This window comes from Patella vulgata, chromosome 5, assembly GCF_932274485.2.
Source record: "Patella vulgata chromosome 5, xgPatVulg1.2, whole genome shotgun sequence".
Taxonomy (NCBI): Eukaryota; Metazoa; Mollusca; class Gastropoda; family Patellidae; genus Patella; species Patella vulgata.
In genome coordinates this window covers 51,943,458-51,954,292 of record NC_065883.2, presented here as the reverse complement: position 1 = coordinate 51,954,292, position 10,835 = coordinate 51,943,458, and the positions used below count along the sequence as shown (strand labels likewise).

At 35.1% G+C, this 10,835-nt stretch overlaps 1 long non-coding RNA gene across 1 annotated transcript; it reads left to right on the top strand.

Annotated features, from left to right (window-relative positions):
- Positions 1-2,499: 2,499 nt before the first annotated feature.
- On the top strand, positions 2,500-9,744 carry LOC126821013 (uncharacterized). The gene is made up of 3 exons (XR_007680224.2): positions 2,500-2,646; positions 3,255-3,554; positions 9,270-9,744. It is a non-coding gene; the product is annotated as an uncharacterized LOC126821013 (long non-coding RNA).
- Positions 9,745-10,835: the final 1,091 nt, after the last annotated feature.

Here is a 10,835-nt window from a genome sequence, read left to right as displayed (position 1 = left end):
ATCTTATGTAATGTTCCTTCAAGCGCTAAGCTATTGTTCTGAATCCAGAAAACATTTGATATTTTCCTTATTTTTATCTGGCGCGCCCCAGGTCCCAGAGGAACATTTTCTTGTCATATCGAATTGGAGTTGAGAAATTGAGAAACGTACCGTACAAGTCTTAATCGACGGCGGTTGTTCGCATCGGGACATTTAAGTGGTAGGCCGGATAAAATTAGTCGTTTATTAACAATTTAGCTAAGCTACAGTCGTCTTGACTAGATTATACATGCTAAAGGCACAAAGCAAAATTAACCAAAAGAGAGGGAAGATCGGGTTACCTTGTTTTGTTTTCTTAACGAATCAAACGTCAGATGTCAAAGCTGAGGGGACAAGTAGTAATTTTATCCTTTAGTGACTGCTGTTCACAATATGAGAAAGCATTTCAGTGTTAGGTCCTCAATATGATCAAGTACTAATATCAGAAGCAATAACCTCAGCTAATCCCCCTTTGTGGATTATCTAGTGTACGGTTATTTACAGTAAAATACATATTGTTACATTTTTATTTTCTTAAAACGATACCATAACGGAACATCGTATTGATATCAGCTTTTAATTTACAAGTAATATAGTGTAGAACAGGTAGTATTACATTGTCATAATTTGAAGAAAAGAAGAATTTAATGGGTTAGAGTATAAACGGGAAGATAACTCCGCGATTTGCGATTGAAATATTAAAAAGGAATTTTCCTTATTACTCAATAAACAATCCTTGCAAATTTGAAAAGTCAATAAACAACGTTGGAATATATTATTATGCTCCAATATCATAATTTTCGAACACTAGAAGTGTGACCTTAGCTTGTCTTAAATTTGCCAAGAATCGATACTGGATAATGTGGCAAAATATACACGCAGAAGACAAAGATAATCGCTTGTTATTATAAATGTGGTTCAGTACAACTGCCCCCCTTCATCCATGCAATTGTTTTCGATCAGTGCGGGGGTTTTTTCCGACGAAAGTGCAAATTATCAGTAGCCTTTACAACTTCAAACAATATGAAATGTTTATTACATGTCCATGTGAATTATTACTAAGTTTTACCAAAAAAATCGGTTAAATTTCGTTTCGTGTAAAAAACAAATTTTCTGTAAATATTTGTCTAGTTGTGCAAATAATATTTCCCTCAAAAACAATATTTTGATCAATTAAAACAGTATTTAAAACACTTGTACGTGACATTAAAGATGAATGAAATTTGATAGCAGGGACATATTTGAATGCTAGATAGCGAAGAGATAGGGATGATGATTGGTATTGACGAGAATGGAACCAAATAGACTGATCAAATTTACTAAATGTTTGTTCTCGCCCTCCATATTGTACATGAGATGACTGAGGCGGGAAGCTGATCCCCTTTACAGGTCATAGGGTCATTCAAGGTCTGCCTTGACAGAAAGCGTTTGTTTAACCAATCATAAACCGGGTCTGTACCGTTTTCCAAAATGGCCGTATGTATATCAGAATATCAACAGTCTAGTATGTTTTATTGTAATTTAACCAATCACCTGTCGTGTTATTCACTGTTTATTCAAGCAAGGTTTTGATCTCGACAAATTAGCTATATGTTAAAGAAACAAAAATAGGAGAAAAGTAATGGAGACTAGTAGCTGTAGACATCGAATACCTATTGAGATAAGAGAAAATAACATAGAAGATGGCGGGGTTAGTCAAACAGACCTTAACTAAACTTGGGTATTACAAACCATATATTTCACAGTCTTGTGCATCTAGCTTCATATTTCCATCACTATTATATGTTTTCCTTTGGTTTTATACATAAAGATATAAAAAATATTACACAAACTTGGTTGTTGACATTAGCTTTGACGCCATATCGACTCTTATTAGTTAAAGATGTTTAAGATGGCAGTATGTTGTCAAAATGCTTCTAATTTTCCCGCGTTCAAGTAAAACGCAATATTTAATGCTGTTTACAATGAATGCACAAATCATAACATTTAGTGAAATAACTCAAGTGTAACAGCATAAATTGTTAGCTATGTAAACTATCAGATGAATGACGAGTGGTATCAGGTGTTCAATAATTATATCGATGGGCGGGAATCATTTGGAAAGACGAAAACTGTTCAAATTTAAATAAACGGGTAGGAGTGTGTCACAACAATCTGCTTTGTTTCTCGCCTGTGTTGCAAATACTAACTTTTTCAAAATGAATTAAAATTCAATTAAAAGTTAATTATTGAATTTTTTAATTCTAACGATGCGGGACATTAATGATGCAAATACAAACAAGTTTGTGAAAATAATCAGAGTTTGTATGAAAAGACATCTAGAGCTTGAATCAATTAGACACACTATAGTAAATAATGTAAGTAATCTATATGGGTTTGGGTCATTAAAAACTCATTACGCTGTGTGATATAGTGTACACTCGTCATCTAAAACCAATTATCATCATCTATTATCAATCCATGGGCAGTATTTATAAAATATAGTCGTTTATTCACCCGATAATAGATGCACATTGTAGCATAAATTTAATTAACACAGAATCAGTTTTGTTTTGAAGCATAATACACCACACAACGCAAAAAAGCAAGGATGTCCGGCACTGTGATACAACACCCACTATCGCGCAGGTAAGATTTTGCTGCATGTTGTTATACATTGTTGTCAACACTCTCTTTCTGTCCATCTTCTCGTCTTTGATATTCGGTCCTGGGGAAGGGAATGTTCGCAGAAAATGAACCATATTTGAATTATGAGCAGTACGTACAGTTTTCGTGCACCCGCTCATCAAAGTTTTGGAACTGGGTTAGATAGGAATTATTCACTGAGTTAATTTTATATGGTAACCTAAGCAATGGGAGGGTTTCTTCGAATGGCCTTGCAAGGGACAGTGTCTATTAGTTTGGATGAGAATAAAAAATCTAGGTCCCGTGCAGTAAAAGTACCAGTAACGTAGGCGAAAACGATAAACCCCATTTCATTTCTCAGGTCGGAGATATCAGTATTTGTAATCTGGATCATGCATAACATGGATCTTTATAGGTTTCTCGTACAGTGGTAGCCCCCTTGTTTTTATCATTGGATATATTCTACACGTATATACTTTTATAATATGTCTAACAATGTAATATTATATAAAGCAGAGTGAAGCTGGTTTGTGTTTCGTTACAGTTCGTCGGAATTTGTAATGTTTTTGCATAATCATTATAATCCACAACATTACTTATATTCATTTTAGATATGGTGTTAAGCTTTTTCTATCTGATGATGTTTTAATGACCATAACGGTATAATATATTTATTGAGGATGTACTGTATATCCCGTTAAACATTATAACTATAACATCAGCTAGAGAGAATGTGATTAGAAGTTATTTACGACTAGATGAAATCACAACGTGGCAACTGGATACTCTTAATGCATCTAACATACATTTGTACGAAACTTAACCTTGGAAATAATACTAGAGAGGTGAAACTTGTGGCCCGGTTCCATCTTTTATTTAAAGACAATAACACAGAAGAAGACTGCGTCAGGGTAACCATTAATTCACTTATAAGAACCTGTGGGCTATTAATTTTAAAATGATATTGTTTTCATGAATCTGAATCTCTGTAAATAGCATTATTAATTTTTCTCAGAAATTTCGAAGATTTTAAAAAGAAGCTGTTTTACTTGTCAGGGTAGTTACCAAGAAAAATAAACAATGTTTATATTTCGATGTGCTAGTAATATTTATCCAAGACAAATAATATATTATACAAAATTAAATTTGAATAATTTTTAAAACCTAATATTTATTATAAAGAACAGTCATTTCTGTGAACTTTTCTTAAAGTCGAAACTCAAAAGCTTCCATGCAGAATATCCAACAGGATTATTAGAAGCATGCACCGAATGACACGACAACTATATATATAATTAATTTAGCAACAAATCTTCAAAAATTCATTTTAGCACTAAGCTGTCAATCATTGGTCGTGATACCAGAACTAATCACAACATGATGGAAATCAAACCTGTATTTATCACTGATACTCTACTGTATATTAAACATCTCCTTCAAAATCTTCAAATTGGAATAGTTTGTGGCCTATTAGAAGTCACCCATGAGGCTAGAAGATCTGTGGGCAACTGGGGAATAGTAGCTGCCGCCAAGCGGAAGATAGATGCACTTGGTGCCCGAGTGCCGCTTTAAACGTCTGGTAACATTTAACGAGATCTCCTTGTGGCATCATTGATGAAAAATCAGATCCCCCATACTCAAATTTGTACCTCTAGAAAATAGCTAATATAGCAATGCTTATTGGTGTTCTTGATTGGCAGGGTTCAATGAAATCTACCACAGTCTCTTTTTCCATTACGTGTGCTGAGCAGTCATCTAGAGGGAGGAAACCATCTTTTGAAATGTGTCGATATTGTAGATGCGGTTCGATATCAAAGACGGTGTTTTGATGCTATGTTTAACGCCTCGTCAAGTGTCCTGCCATTCGGGCATTTTATCTGACATTCTGGGTGGTATTATATATGTTTTCAACTAAATCGTTTCCTCATATTTTTAGTTTTCTCATTTTCTGGCCACTTATCAAACAAGATATAAACCAGACTTTACATCACGGCATGATATTAACACATCAACATTTAAATCTCAACAACAAAATAACATTTAAAACTATATATACAATTACCAATAAAAACCTCAGTTCTGACGAAGATACTTGAATATTTTACCATTTAACATATATTAATATCTATCCCAGACTAAGATGTATTCCATCCCAGATTAACATTAAATTAATATCCACTCCAGTCTAATATACCCCGTCTAATATTTACCGGGCAATGTGACTAATAAAACACTAATTTTGGTCTTTTTTGAATTGAATACAGCAAATTTGTACTGAATTGACTATGGATTAAAACATTTTGTCTGGAGCCAGTCAACTTTCTGCGACATTTTTCGGGCATCGATTATTATTTGTGCATGCAGCTTCAACAGTCTGATCGGATGATTGGAATTCAAATCGGCATAGAGAGGGATTTCGGTTGCAAAACGATTGGAAACTTTGAAGTCACTGCTATTCCAGCCCCCATACTTGCGACGATTGATTGATTGTTTGTGATTCAGGTCAGCCACCAAAGGTAGGTTATATTGGACCACATTGAATTTGCTGTATTCACGGGCTGGTATGGCAGGAAAACGTGTTTGCGGTAGTTAAATTTTCAAAATTGATTGGTTGATGGGAATTCGAGTCACCTACCTAAGTTAGGCTATATTAGACCACGTTGAAGTTGCTGTCTTCATTGGCTGGAAAAGCAAGAAAACGCGTTTGCGGCCGCCAAATTTTCCAAATATTCGTGTAGGGAGGGGGCGCCGTGAGCCACCCGAAATTCTTTCGGGTATTTCAGGTTCTGCCCCCCCCCCAACATTTATCTAGCCCGTACGCCTATGCTTCAAATGCTGCCCCTTGGCCCCAGACCTTATGTTAAGCTAACAAACGTTATACCAAACTTGCCCAAATACTTATTATTGTTATAATAATCTTTACAAAAAAACAAGCAATTTGATATTACGAACTCTTGATTTTTGTAGACCCTTCCACGTGGCTAATCAAATTAAAAGAAGAGACAGTTTGTACAAATGAAGAACAATGATGTACATGTATAATATTAAAAATATGCCCTCTGATTTGTGAAAAAAAAAGTAAATACTACATCTTTATTTTACAATTCTTTGCTCAAGCACACGGTACCAAGAACTACACGAAAAGAAGATGACAAAACGGACAGGTAAGACTCGACTATTTATACTACAGAAACCAGAGTATCAATTGAGAGATAATCCTCAACTTTTATCGTTTAACCGCGATGGGCAAGAAAGTGTTGAAATTGAAATTTTCGATTTAAAGGGGAACTGGTAGTGAACAAATGTATTGTGATTAATATATTTTATTTCGTACTGTTGTATCCAACGACCACAATTCAGTTTTTGGAAATAATATGTTCACCTTTGTAACAAGATCGTGTCGCTAAACCCATGACCATCATCTCGCCTTGTTTCGCCTTGTTTGGCTGTGGGAGGAAACCGGAGGACTCGGAGAAAACCCACGAGGTTGGACATGCGACCATACTCCTTGTCACGTAAAAGCTGGGAATCGAAACCACGCCACTTGACTCAATGACAGACCCTGTGAACTAACGCGCACGCGTTAAACCATTCTTCCACCGAATGCCCCTAGCTTTTATTGGACACGTTTAAAATAAAATGGGTTTTATTATTCGAATAAGGATTTCATTTGCATTAAATACAAAAGTACAAGTAAAACAAATATTTGTTAGCCATAGGAAGTCCAAAATGAGAAGTGGTATGATGAGGTCTAAGAAGAGTAAGTATATACTCTGTATAGGTAGGTAGTTTAGGTAGAGAGAGCGAGAGAGAAATAGGATTTAACGTCCAGTCGACACAAACTATGTCATTTCGGGACTAACATATGGTTCAATTTTATTTCAATAATCCGGCAACTGGAGGACCCGGAGAAAACCCGCGAGGATGGATAGGCGACGCCACTCCTTGTCACATACAACCGGGGAATCGGAAACATTATTTTGAACGAAGATAATTGTTATATTGTTCCAGGTGTATTTGATTTGGGCAAAGAAAATATCACGGAGGGTTGCAGTGTTGTAATATTATAGCTGAATAGTGTTCCAGTTTAAAAAGACAAAGTGTATTTGATTTGGGCAAAGAAAATGTCAGAGAGGCTTGCAGTGTTGAAATATAGCTGAATTTGTGTTCCACTGTCGACAGTTTAATCCAAAGGCGATGCGAAATTAGTAAAGACATTAGATATAATAATGTTAAAAAATAATTATAACTAGCCTAAGGAGTACTGACGTTTTTGGGTATGTCACGTCACGTCACGTCTTGTCACATCAACATTCAAGTTACACCATTGAAAGGTTAGGTCACCATCTAGAAAGCGAAAAGTCGAACAAAATTCAAAGTGAAAACGGAAGTAAACAAAATCTAAATTCAAAAATCGGCTCTCTAAGAATTGTTGCCATTTGAAGTAGGTCTAATACAAAAAACAGGTTTTCAAAAATCGGAATTGAAATGGCGGTTGAATATCTATTTGAATGTTTTCTGTAAAATACAATATGGCGTCCAAGCGGTTGAAAATGTTATCGTACAAGGTCTTTGAAAATGAAAGATAATATCTGGGGCTAACACCACCATATGTCATTTTTTGTCTATTTTTAAAATGGAGAGAACTATTCAGGTTCGGGAAAAATCGGAAGGCCTCGGTAATTTCCGGAAGTTTTCGGAAGCCCTCACAAATTTTTTTAATATGTCATCTTGAAGGCATTGATGTGTTCCTTATTCCTATCAAGTTTCAACTTGATACATCAAATATGACGGAGATACGCCATCTTAAATGTCGAAAAAATGAAGAAGAAAACTTTCGCAAATCTTTGATGCTAATATTAATCGAGCGAACTTTCGAATTTCGAAAAACCTTCAGTCAGAGCCCATATGGGATTCGTCCAAAGAATCCAAAAATCAAAACCCGAAGAAGATCCGTTGATAAATAACCGAGATATGGGCAATCCTGTTTTTCAAAAATGACCCAATTTATATTTAATAAATAGACGCACGAAGGTCAATCACATATATGTTGGCAGAATGTTTGCACCATGTAAAGTTTTGTCTGCACAAACTGACTAAATTCCCCCCCCCCCCAAAAAAATAATAAAATATTCCAATATAAATAATATAGATAATCAACCATAACGCAATAAAAAACACTTACAGAAAAAATACGTGTTTCGACCGAAGGTCCGAAACACGTAACTATATCCAATATATTGTTTAAGTGGTATTTTATAAGTAACTGAATGAGAATAACACAATTATATGGAATATAAGTTACTTAAAGGATTTATTCCAGCGATGTTTCGACGAGGGTTCTCCCGTCTTTATCAAGTTTGATAAAGGTCAAAACGTCGCTGAAATAAATCCTTTAAGTAACTTTTATGCCATATAATTGTGTCATGTGTTATGTTCCAATATAAACTTATGTAGATAATCAACCATAACGATAAATAATAATATACATAAATATCGTAACAAATAAGGATATTGACTGGGTACAGTTTCTGACAGTCATTATCTACTTGTTTTGGTGTATAATTATGGGATTGATTAATAGCGCCACCTATACATTAGGGTCAGGGATCAATGTAAAGACGACTAGATTTAATAAGCTAGTTACGCTTGGTAGAATTTTTGATATTTTATCTCGGTTTACGAGGCTGTAATGACACGTTATCATACGAGAATCTCGAAGATTTTGGATACTTTTCACGTCATGTCACGCGTGTGGCCAGTTCTCGCGATATCTCGCTGATTATCGACTGTATGGACCAAAAAGCCAGGCTTAAAGCGATCAGGGGGAATATCTACTGGAGTAGAGATAATGTCGGATTTCATTGTTACCCATCTAAGACCATCAATCATCATGAGTGACAGGTCAAGAATGAAATATGAAGAAGAATCACTCTTTGTGTGACTCCTAATTATTGAACCTATATCATGGTGTCTCTGTTGACGAATATTTTGGAGGAAAATAAAATAAATAATTCTCGTTTGGAACTTGACACATACCACAGCTGAGGACATAGCATGCATATAATACAATTTACATACTTTTATAATTAATAAAATATGTACACTATTACTATTTTCAAAAAAAATATTGTGAGATTCATCTTAAGGACTATTTAAACCCGAGGTCCACCGATGCAAAGTGATAAAAATAACTGGCAATAGTCAAAACACAAATAATAAATTTCAATATAAACATACCCAACACTAAATCCATTCAATATAAACATACCCAACACTGATTTATTCATTTCCAGTTGAACGTTAAACCCCATTCCATTTATTTATTTCATTTAATATATTAAATGGTCAGAAAAGAGATTTAAAAATTATTAAAACATTCTTCCTTTAAAGTTTTCGAAATTATCATTGCCTAAACCGTGGTAGTCGAGCTGTTAGGTTACTAAACTAGGTTTCAAGCCCGGCATCACTTCTTAGGGGTGGCGCCTATGGATGGGACGAACAACCACGGCTTGGGAGCATACACATCGGCTTGCACGTAAAAGACCCTTGACATTTGGAAATCGAAGAAGACCAGTCGAACCACAGAATTAAAAAACAAATACCATATTACTTATATTTTCCAGGAGTTAGGATGGGGCACAAACCGAGACCATGACGTAGAGTTTGAATGCAAAACAAGAGTAGGCCGTAGCGCTGCTATCCGGACAAAATTTCTGTCATAGAACACTGCATGGTGTATGCCCGTCTTCACTAGAACGGTTGGTGCAGAAAAGTACGTGGTAACCCCATTTCAGTTCATTTTATTTTGTTTCATAGAAATTCATATTTTGGAAAATTGAAGAGGAAGAAGAAGAATAAAATTATGGCTTAAGTGATGATAAAAAGTAAATGATAACTAGTAGCCTGGCAATATCTTCATGTATGATTCATTGGTTGGAAGATGAGATGTCTAAGCTTAATTAGACTCTTATAATAAAACAATTATAATGGATTAATAATAACAAAGAAGAACAGAATACATAATCAGCGGATTAAAGAGCAAATTAAAGTAGAGTAGTCTAGAATTACAATCATAATAGTTCCTTTAACACGCGTTATCGTATCACGAAGAAAATGACCGAAATAAAACAACGATATGGGGGAATATAAAATTTGTCTTGGAACTCGATTCCGGATAACCCTATCAACGATTTAATAAAGTTTCCCTATCACATTCCCCAATTTCACAAAATCCGTAATTCTTTCATTAATTTGGAAATTAGAAGATGAAACTTAATCGTGGAGAGGTAGTTACACGCAGGAAACTAATATTTCCTTTCCGAAACATAGCAAGAATCTTTTAAGTGGTCGAGGCGATTTAACGTAACTTGGTCCGGGCTAGAAATTATGAAACCGTCAAGGCGATTTGGGCGAGACGTGAGACATGTGTTGTTTTTCTGGGAGTAATCGCAACCTAGTTAAGTAGATCTTAATCTCCTCCAGAAGCTCGACTATCTGTATCATGCAATCGTGTTTCTTTACAAAATTCGTCTGATTACTGAAATCCAACCTCTTAAACGTCGAGATCAGCTCTTCAATCCACGCATGCGCTATTGAGTCTGATCGGAGTCCTGTAACCAAAGCCGTGATGACGTCGACAACGTGGCGCCCATAGTTTGTCAAAGGAATTTACCTCAATAAAACCCGATTACAGAAAGTTCACACTTGATATTTGTAACCAATCAAATTAGAGTGTTCATTTCTGCCACCGCTTTTAATATCCGTATGATTGACAATGTGTAGTTGGGATATGACAGGACATAATAAACAGGCCCTTAATACATGACCAGAAACAAGATTCATGTGTGACTGGAAGATTAAATTGATACGAAACTAAATAGATATTTAACATGGGGCTTTTCGAAAAGTTCATTTGGGAAGATGACCTTAATCCGTGTAAACGTATTCTTTCATAACGACGAATGAATCATATAATTATGATGAAATGTGACACCATTTAAAGTGTCATTTTTTAAGCCAATGATGACGACTCAAGATATAAAGCAAAGTAATAAGAAGGCCTGATTCTAAAATACAAAGTGAATTGATTGTTTAAAAATGGTGTATGCGGTTCTTTCGTTATAAACAGTATAGATTGAAGTTGTTTATATTAGATGTACCATATGTTTCAACATCTTGTATAATTATCA